The sequence below is a fragment of the Nyctereutes procyonoides genome, unplaced genomic scaffold, assembly GCF_905146905.1.
Source record: "Nyctereutes procyonoides isolate TBG_1078 unplaced genomic scaffold, NYPRO_anot_genome, whole genome shotgun sequence".
Taxonomy (NCBI): Eukaryota; Metazoa; Chordata; class Mammalia; order Carnivora; family Canidae; genus Nyctereutes; species Nyctereutes procyonoides.
The window spans coordinates 54673146-54684443 of record NW_026575121.1 but is presented as its reverse complement, the minus strand read 5'-3'; positions in this window follow the sequence as shown (position 1 = coordinate 54684443).

Sequence of the window (11298 nt, the reverse complement as noted above, 5' to 3'; positions counted from 1 at the left end):
TAAATAAAAATAATGCAGTTCCAACCACTTCACTGACTATACACACTCTAGTTTTGTGGGGAGGAGGGCAGGAAATGGAGAAGTTGAAGGCAAGAGTGCCTCACCGAGGTATAGCAAATCCTATTAGCCCATGTACTTTCTCTGGCTGGGAACGGGACAAAGCTCCTATTGTCTTGTCTGCTGCAACTGCAATCTTTTATTTATCCTCCATGTCTGTTTCATTTGCACATATTTCTGTTCTTGTTTCCACATTTGCCATGCTGGGTCACTTTTGTCTTATGACAAAGTTACTACGATGTGTGTAGTAAATATTTAAAATTCTTAGAACCATGTTTTACCCTTTACTATTTCTACCCTTATTAATAGTTCTAGTTATTATCAATGGTATTTCACTAAGCTCTCAAAAATGTATTCCACGGTATAGAGAAGTGTGGTCCTTTGAAAATTGACGGCCTACAAAGCTTGACATGAGGTTTATTTTCCTTGTAAAATAAGTCATTTAATCTGCAATGCATACACATCCAGCTGAAACATGAAGGAAAGAAGTCATCTCTGGCTTCAGTTTTAATATCACACATTTCTATTCTAATGCCGGTAAGTTAGTTGGAATATTCAACATTTATTATTATTATTATTATTATTTTTTAAAGATTTTATTTATTTATTCATGAGAGACACAGAGAGAGAGGCAGAGACACAGGCAGAGGGAGAAGTAGGCTCCCTGCAGGGAGCCAGACGTGGAACTTGATCCTGGGTCTCCAGGATCACACCTTGGGTTGAAGGTGGCACTAAACCGCTGAGCCACCCGGGCTGCCCCACATTTACTATTAATGATACTTTGCATATATAGTGCACTTATAGTCAACAACAGAAAGTCAGAAAACTCGTCTCATGGATTTCCTGTAATTATAGCAGGAGGTAGGCTTGACAGGTATTAGCAGCTCAGCCTCAGTTAGAAAGAGAGGTACAAGTTGGGATTTGGCCAATCAGTCTCTGACCACAGTGGCCCTAAGATATTATACTTAAGAATATTCAAAACATACGTGGTGCAGGGAGAGGTCATTTAGATCATCCTCCCAAGGGATGCAGGATACTCCCTGACCACATTGGCACCAAACGGTTAAGGGGGTCCTTTTATTCACCTCCTTTGGACCCTAGGGCTGTGATCATCCTACATCAGTTCAGACCTTTTCCTACCACATTGCAGAGTGCCTCCTATTTTTGTTTCCTTGCTATTTTTTGTTCTGTTTTTTAAAAAATAGCCTGTTCACAATATAACCATTTAGAATTTTTGGTTTTTATAACTTTAAAGGTCCCAGCAGGGGTGCCCAAGTGGCTCAGTAGGTTAAGTGTTTGCATTTGGCTCAGGTCATGATCCCAGGCTATTGGGATGGAGTCCTGCATCAGGCTCTCTGCTCAGCAGGGAGTCTGCTTTTCCCTCTCCCTCTGCTACTCCCCCTGCTTGTGCTCTTTCTCTCTCTAATAAATAAATAAATCTTAAAAAAATAAATTTTCCAGGAAATGCATAATCACATGGTCAATGGGAAAATCTTGCTCACAAAATCCAAAAGCTTAATAACTGAGAAAATAAGGCACATAGAACAAAAGGTCATGGGTGGCTGTAAGTTGGAGAGGATAAAACAGCAGATAGATAGATGATAGATAGATAGATAGATAGATAGATAGATAGATAGATAGATAGATCCTGAATTGATCAGAAATGTGAAAATATAGTGGGGCTAGAGTCCTAGAAAGAATTAAAAGGAAAAGTAAAAAATACTTTGTAAGTTAGAAGTATCAAGTACAGGGGCACCTGGGCGGTTCAGGTCATGATCCCAGAATCCTGGGATGGAGCACCCTGGCATCTGGCTCCCAGCTTAGAGGGGGAGTCTGCTTCTCCCTCCCACTCCCCATCCTCCACCACTCATGCTTTCTCTTGCTATCTCTCTCTCTCTCTCTCTCTCTCTCAAATAAAAAAATAAAATCTTAAAAAAAAAAAAAAAAAGAAATAGCAAGTCCAATTACACACTTACCAGGCCATGGATAAGCCTAAAGGCATGATTGTTCTGTGGCGTTTGCATCTATCAAGTCATCTGTTTGGCCCAAAACTTTGTCTCATCACAAAGTGACCCAGCCCCAGATCGTTGGCTGAGGTCAGAGAGGCCCCTGCCTTAAAATGGGAAAGTCTAAGGCAGATGATTATAGATAAAGGGACAGGTCAAAGGCGATATTAATTAAACCACTAATTGGGTATTGAAAGAATTGCTCCTGTCTTCCAAACTTGTATCATTTCCGGTTTCTTTTGTGTTTATGGAAGTTTCATGAAGCAGCATATTAATCTATGATTAGGTAGCAAGAGTTCAGGCATGGGCTATGGGATTGGATAATAGATACTCTCAGTTTTTTTTCAATCTTGAAATTCAATGCATTTGAGAGAAACTTTGTCTTAAAAAGAATTGTTGAAATCCTATGTTAAAGCATTTATATTTATAAATATATACATATATTTGCTTTCTCAAATAAAAGGATGATGTGCTATACTTTAAAATTTATAATATTATTATTGTGAAAGCAAAAGATGTAAGACTTTATCATTAACTTCTTTTCCTCTTATTTCCAGGATTCATAATCTTGAATTTAACCTTTGCTCACTACACACACACACACACACACACACACACATATATATATTCTTCTGTCATGAAAAGTTCCCTCAGAGACATAATGGTCACCACCATTTCATTTTCTAACTTATTAAGCAGTCTGAGGGTGAATTAAAAGTTTCAATTCCAGGTTATGGTTATAATTACTAGCTGCAAAAATCCCTATTGCCTTTCATTAAGTAGTTATAATATTTAATTGAGACTACAGGGTGTCTACACGCAGCATAGAACCATGCATAATTATCCGTACACATAACAGAACACCGAGGGTACTTTTAACAATGAAACATTATCAAAAAAATTACATTTTTAATTTAAGTTTTGACTTTAATCTTCTCCATGATTAAATACGTATCCCTGTATTTTTCTGCAGATGAAGACATTTAAGCCAAATAAATGAGCCACAAAGTGGGGAAGGCAAGAAGAAAACTTTGCACTGCAACCTAACTGGGTATATCAAGTATGCATTAGCAAATTACACTCCACCTTTCTCTTCCAATAGACCGGGGGAGCAGGGCAGTCAAATACTGCCGGCTCAGCTGGTCAGCATCCTCTCTTCAGGGAACTCAAGCCCTGGAGGATCATGGCATAAAATACCTGAGTGGCCTTTGCCCCAGCCTTTTGCTCCCACAACTTTATTTCTGGCAAAGTACTTACCGCTTTGACCACTGGGAAACTACTAAAAAGAGAGGAACTTGAAAGGAACTGCAACTTTCCTTGTGAATATCTTTGAAATTTGCCACCTTCCAGGTTAGCTTTTAAGGGGAGTTTAAGATTATCAGGGATGTGCAAATAAAGGAAAGCTCGCACACAGAGACGTCACTTGCCAACAGCTTCCTCCCAGGACATAGAAATCTGGAATTCTAGAAGAAAATGGCATTACGTTGTTAGGAATTAATCATATGATTCCTATAAATGTTCATGTGCATCATGGGAGGGAAGCTGCAGGAAACTCCTGAAATTATTGAAACAAATAAAATGATCCCCCATGGAATCTAACGCAAGTGAAACTATTGTTAGAATTTAACATTTTTCTTCCACTTTGTAAAGTGCTTTATGATAACTTCTTTTATTATCCATCCCCAGCCTACCTGAGTGATAAGAAGGTGGCGCACATATTTACTGTTTCAGTTATTTATCATCATGAATGGCATTTTTGCTTTGTTTTAATCACATCTGTCCCACAGGGATGGAAAGATTATACTCTGCCTCCCCTGTCACCTACCAATTGTCAATAGAAAATAGAGCCTCGTTAAAGCCACTGTAGTCAACACATTTGGTCTTAAGAAAAAAAAATGATATTTGAGATGTAAATCCAGATATTTATCAGAGGGTCAAGAATTGTAATTGTGGGAACTTAGTTTGGGAAGCAAGAAAAAGGTATATAACTGAAGTTTCAGGGCTTACACGCCTCAATGGAAGCTTTGCAGGTGTAAATCTGCAAAGTTTAGATCATTTGCAAATACTACTACCTAACATTTCATGACCCATGACTATGTGCCAGGGATGGTGTCTGACATAGCAGGTGAAGAGGAGCCTTGGGAATCGATCCATATATGTGGGAGCACATTGGAAATGCAAACATTTTCTTCCTGCCACCCACTAAAATATAAACACTTGACTTGTGCACATGTCAAGATATAGTGAAAGGTTCCACCAACCCCTCCTATAGTTTATTGGGGAACAATTTTAATTCTAACTAAATATTACACCATTACAAACATCAAAACCACAAATGATTATAAGCCCTAAAAACTACCTCTGGGGAGTTTTAGTGGGAATGTATTTTACTGAAAAGATATTGGGGATTTCACAGACACATAGACTCTGCATATGACAGAGAGACCAGAAGACCAGAGACAAGAACTAACCAAAATTCAAACTTCAGGGCTGTGAGGTTGCCTGTTGAGCCACTGATGAACCATGGGTGGTGCTCCCAGCTGGTGCTCCCAGCTGGTGTCTGTCACCTCCAGGAGCCTCGAGTGTCTGGCCTCCCCACCTTGTGGGCTGGTGTGCAGCTGATTGGCAGAGCCTGGAACACCTGCCATGATCCTCACGGGGTGTTGGTCATGTGAGGGAGGGTTTCCAATGCCAGGATGTACAGTGTAGATTTTCTTTCCATCAGTGAAGGTGGTGGTGGTGGGGGTGGATTGTGAATTTTCTTAATTTATATGCCGAATATATACATTGGTTCAGATGAAAAACAAGAGGGTCAAGCTGAGACCTGAAGCCCTGTGATCACCTTCATCAAAGGAAATGATCTCTCAAGAAAACAAGTGAATTTGGTCTATCAGATATATCCTCCTGTCTTTTCTATACTTCCAGAAATTCAAGCTGCTACTTTATCTCTATTTTTTTCTAATTTAAATTCAATTTGCCAACGTATAGTATAACACCCAGTGCTCATCACATAATGTGCCCGTCATCCAGTTACCCCATCATCCACCTACCTCCCCTTCTCCGACCCTCAGTTTGTTTCCCAGTTAAGTCTCTCATTTCTAATGTGTCTTGATTCAGAGACAGATCCTCCTATTGTAATTTATAATGTTTGTCTGACCATCATTTAAACATTTATTAGCGATGTTAACTGAGCCTCCAGAGACAAATCTCTTGAGAATTGTCAATTGAGTTTATTCTCCAATGGAGTCAACTTCCAGAGACTTTCGTTATTGAAATGAAAAAGTCCCAAGAGAACTTTGATTATGTTATAGTAAGAACATTTAACATGAGATTTACCCTTTTAACACAATTGAGAGAGAGAGAGGTGGGGGGGGCACACACACACAGGTGAGGGAGAGGGAGAGGGAGAGGGAGAGGGAGAGAGAATCTTAGTGGGTTCCATGTCCAGCACAGAACCTGACCCGCTTGATATCACGATCATGACCTGAGCTGAAATGAAGAGTAAGAGACTTAACTAACTGAGCCACCCAGGTACCCTAACACATTTTTAAGCACACAATATGGTATTGTTAAATATAGAGATACAGTACAGCAGGTCTCTAGAATTTACTCATCTTGCATAACAGAAACTTACACTCACTGAACAGCAACTCCCCATTTCTTTCCTAGTGCCTACATAGATGAACCTGGAGGACCCCTTACTAAGGCCATCATGAAAGGACAAATACTTTATGCTTCCACTAATATGAAGTATCAAAAATCGTCAAGCTCATAGAAACACACAGTAAAATTTTTATCTGTAGAGAATCCCCCCTTTTTTTTTAATTTAAGGAAGATTTACCTTGGTTGATCAAAATAATAAGCCACTGCAAACTTCCCAATATAGCAAACCATTGGAGTCACAGTGCACGCACAGTTATACGAGCAGGAAGATGTATATGAAAAAAGACAACCTTGATGATGAAGTCATTGCAACATTTACAAAAAAACAATGCTCAGACCAATCTATTTCAGCTTGGAAAGATGTATTAATATGTAAAAAAAGTAATAGAAGAGAAAAAGAGGCATTGTATCTCTGCAACTCCCTAAAAGGCTAAGAAATTAGTTAATCTAGTTTATTACTATAAAATTAATTCTTGCTATCTAAATTTAAAATTAGTTTAGGAGTTTTCTAGAAATGTGACTCACTTGTATCTTTTAAAGTAATTACTTAATGTAAGTTTGTCTCTATTTTAAACAGACATGATTGCCTATAACTTGGCTGTCTTAATATGAAGCATTCAAGTACTCTAGAACTACCACGTAAAACTTTATGCTACCATACTAGCAACTTACTTATTTTCTCAACAAATGTTATTATTTATGATGAGCAAATTTCATATAAAGACTTAGATTTAAAGATATTTCTTCACAATTTTTTTTGTCTTCACAATTTTGGGTGAGAAGTAACCTATAACGTAACCTTTATTTATTTTGGAATAGTAATTTTGATGCAGAATCATCCTTGAAATCTATTTAGCAGCCAGAAGAAACCAGTATAAATAGCATGCTGCTTCCATTCAGTTTGAGTATAAATAATATAAATGATCATGGTGGTGATGTGTTATTATGCAGCTCTCTAATTTTCAGACTTACTATATCTGTTTTTTCCTCTATACTATTCCTGTGAATTATTCAGGGAAGACATTACTTTCACTTTACAAATGGGGTAATTGAGAACTCAACAAATTATGTAATTCATCTCAGGACACAGTGCTGATTAGTGGTAGAGCTGCAAACCTCATGATTACTTGGGATATTCCTTCTGAGATCCTCTGGGAAGTTTCAGGATTTACACCCCTCACTGGGAGGGAATGGCCATTGCAGATGTAATTCTCGGGATTTATTTGGGAATTTGTCCCGATTATAGAGATCTCTTATTAAGAGATTCTAAAAAAGAATATAATTTTATGGCATTTCCAGATAGCTGCTACATCTTCAGAGCTCCCAGAGTCACACAGAGTATAAGGACACCAAACAAGAGGAGGATGCCTGCCACCCCCTCCAACACCATTCCTTAAAGACAACTTAATGACTCATTAAGTGTGGAATCATTGTGGTGGGGGCAGGCAAGCTGGGTTTTCTTCAGGTCTAATTAAAAGAATCAGGTAATTATTACAGTTCTATTTTGAAAGCAAGCAGTTTCTAATTTGTGTGGATGAATATTTATTGAACAGCTACTATGTGCAAGTAACTGTTTAAATAACGTTGTATACTTAAACATCTGAACCAGATCTTTCCAGATTTCTTTACATCATGGTACAGGTGGAAGGTGGTAACACTGGCCCAGCACATGCAGATGCCTGTGTGGATGAAGGTGGCTGGTGGGGAACAAGGGATCAGTATGTCTGCACACCTGCAACCAGCTATGTTACCTGTCTTTGCCCTTGATTCTCTAAAGTGTGTGCTTGGAACCAGCAGCAGCAACACCTGGGAAACTGTTCAGAAACACAGTCTCAGGCCTGCCACAGACCTCTAAATCAAAATCTGTATTTTAACAAAATTATCTATGATCCTTACACACACTGAAGTTTTAGAAACATTGCTCTGTTCAGTGGTCTTCAGATTGTGCTCCAGCAGCAAAGGCTTTAGTAAATTAACAGGAGATTCCAATGTGCACCCAAGTTTGAGTAACAGAGTAAAGAGATTTAAAAAAAAATACTAATGCTTGAATCCTATCCTCAGAGATTCCATTTTGATTGGTTTGGGTTGTTTTTAAATCATCCCAGGGCTGTCTTACAAGTGACAAATTGTGGGAACACAAGCTCTAAGCAAAGCTGTGGGCTGGATGTTACTCCTATTTTATCTGTGTAAAAACATAGACAGAGACACCAATAGGACCCAGGAAACTCCATCTGTGAATGGGAGACCTGGAGTCAGTGTAGACCCCAAATGCACTTATCCTATCTAAAAAAGCGGTTCATTAAGTTACACAGCTTCCCAAGGATTTTAATAAAATTAGTATCAATTAAATTTATTTGTCTCCAAAGAGATGTCTTAAAAAAAAAATCTACTCTCGATGAGCACAATAGCACCATAGCCACTCAATAAAAATGTAAAACAAAACCAAAAACTTTTTATACAGCAATTCTCCGTGATGGTTCTAGAGACATCAAAATAATTCTATTCCTTGCTTACATCATATTTAATTTTAAGATGACTACAATCAAAAATGTATTCTGTTCACCCACATACACGTTTAATGTTATTTATCTCTCGTCTTTCTTAAAAACGATCTCTATCAATTATTTACTAAAGAATCCTACAGATTTGAACCCACAGTTTGAAAGGCCATTTGTATATTTTAAATACATTTTAAAAAACTAGTGTCTAGAAGTCTAATTTCACATATGAACCAAATCAGTGAGGTGAATTAGGAGAGGGGCTGAATTGTATTTACCATCAGAACTTGAGTATTATTTCCCCTGTGGTCCTGTCTCCTCTGAGCTGCAGAACCACTGTCATGGGTCAGGCCAGCCAGCTGGCCCCTCAGGGATTGGGTGTGGAAAAGATGCCCAAGAAGAATCAAAATGATGGATCCATCTCTTGGAGGCACAGGAATAGAATGTTTGGAATTAGAAAGTCATGGATTTAAATCCCATTCCAGTGGTAAATGGGGCAAATTGCCTAATTTGGCTATTTGCTCCTCATTTAATAACTAAGGAAAACAGTATGTACTGAATTAAGTAGTTAGCGGGATATAGAACATTGTTTATAAAGACACTGGGATATTTTTCCTGAGCCTCGTTGTTCTCGGGGCTTATACTATAACATGAAGACTTGATGTCAAGAATTGAGGTTTGTTTAGTAGCTATGGTGTTCCAGACAGTCTTTCTGATGTTTATTTATCCCAACTCACTGAGGCTCCTTGAGGCCAGGGTGAATTCTGGATTCAAATCCAGATATTTGCCTAGCATCAGAATATCCAAGTGCTTTCAAGGCCCCCACCATATATGAGCTATGGCAACTCGTAGGAAAAATCATTTACTGTTGCCTGGGGTTCTAGGGGTTGTGCTGGGCACCAAGACCCAAAATTGACTAAATCAGACCTTGTCACCATCAACTTGGAAAGTATACCAGCTAGACTTCTCCAGAGGAACAGAATCAGAAAGAGGGAGGGAGAGAAAAGGAGAGGGAGGGAGAGGAAGGGAGACAGGGAGAGATTTATTTAAAGGACTGGCTCATGTGATGGGTGAATACTAAGTTCAAAATCAATTGGACAGGCCAGCAAGCTGGAAACTCAGGATTTCTAGAGCACTGTCTTGAGGTAGAATTCCTTCTTCCCTGGGAAACCTCAGTTTAGCTCTGAAGTCTTCAGCTCATTTATGAGGCCCACCACATGATGGAGGGGAGTCTCCTTTATGTAAAGTCAACTGACTGTAGTTATTTACCACATCTATAGAATACCTTCACAGCAACAACTGCACTAGTGTTTGACCCAACAACTGGGCATGTAGCCTAGTCATGTTGGCATGAAATTAACCATTACAGACTGGAAGGTACAAAAGTCGTCATCTAATTTTATTTGATAAATTCATAAATCGAGGTCTTTGTGTTTCTGCTTTTTTTTCCTGAAAAGTCACCTCTCCTCCTAATTCCTAGAACACTCAGAGTCAGTTGAGCAAATCTAGCACCTGGTAAACACTGGGTTTATTTTTCACTTGATTTCATTGTACAATATTTTATTAGGAAAGTGCTATCAATGGATTTAATAAATTTAATAAATTTAAAATTAATTTTTTAAAAAAGTTTTTATTTATTTATTTATTTATTTATTTATTTATTTATTTATTTATTCACAAGACACACACAGAGAGAGAAGCAGAGACATAGGCAGAGGGAGAAGCAGGCTCCATGCAGGGAGTCCAATGTGGGACTCAATCCAGGTCTCCAGGATCATGCCCTGGGCTAAAGGCAGGCAGTAAACTGCTGAGCCACCCAGGGATCATCAATAGATTTTTTTTTTTTAATTGCTAGTTGGCAAATATCCTGAAGTATGTGATCAATCCAGAATGGCAAAAGCTTAGAAAATACAGTACATTTTAAAAATATATTTTTGATGTCTGCTATTTGTTATTATTCATGCTCTCTGAAGGGCTACCTTCTTTTCTTTCTAAAGTACCATGTCCCTATAAAGCAGTTATCATCACTACTAATTCAATGGGATAATAATTATCCTAACTGGCAAATAAGCCCAGTCTCCTTGGTATGCCATTTATAATGAAGAGCCATTTCAGTTGGTTGAATGGGCACTTAAAAAGTAGCAAGTTTACTTACACTGTACTTGGTGGCAGTGAAATTGAGGACAGTTCTCAGATTACAGGACACATCAGAATAAGTTGGATGGTTTCTAGGCTTCCCTTCCAGTGTTTCTAATCAGTTATGCAGGGAGGTCTTAGAATTTCCATTTCTAACAAGTCCTCATATGCTGTTGCTGCTGCTGCTGCTGCTAATCCAGGGACCACACTTTGAAAATTGCTATTTTAGGGGCACCTGGGTAACTCAGTGGTTGAGCATCTGCCTTCAGCTCAGGTCATGATCCCAGGATTCTGGGATCAAGTCCCCATTGGGCTCCCCACAGGGAGCCTGCTTCTCCCGCTACGTATGTCTGCCTCTTTCTGTGTCTCTCATGAATAAATAAATAAAATCTTTTATTTTATTTTTTTAAAATCTTTTAAAAAAGAAAGAAATAGTAAAAAAATAAATAAAATTATTTAAAATAACTTATTTAAATATATTCATATATATTATATATAATTTTAAAAATAAATAAATAAAATCTTTAGAGAAGAAAGAAAGAAAATTGCTATTTTAATGCTTAAATATGGTAGCAGGAGTTAGATTACCTGGAGCTTTGACATCAAGTTTTATCACCTCCTACCTGTTTTACATTGAACAAGCAATGTAGTGTTCAGTGTCTTCATACACTAGAGGAAAAATCAGTACCCTGTATTCTAACACAGTTGTGAGGAATGAACAAATCACTTGTCCTAATGCCTGGCACATGGTAGCAGCCCTCAATAAACGATGAATCCAGGTGACTGAATTCAGGTGACTCAATGATGTCACACGTGAGAGAAACATGATAACTTCTGTGGTGTTTTCATGGTTCTTGCTGTCTACTCCTTATTTTCCAGCTTTAGCCTGATACCATCTATCCTGTGCCTTCCTTGTCCTGAGCTAACCTGGCCACAGC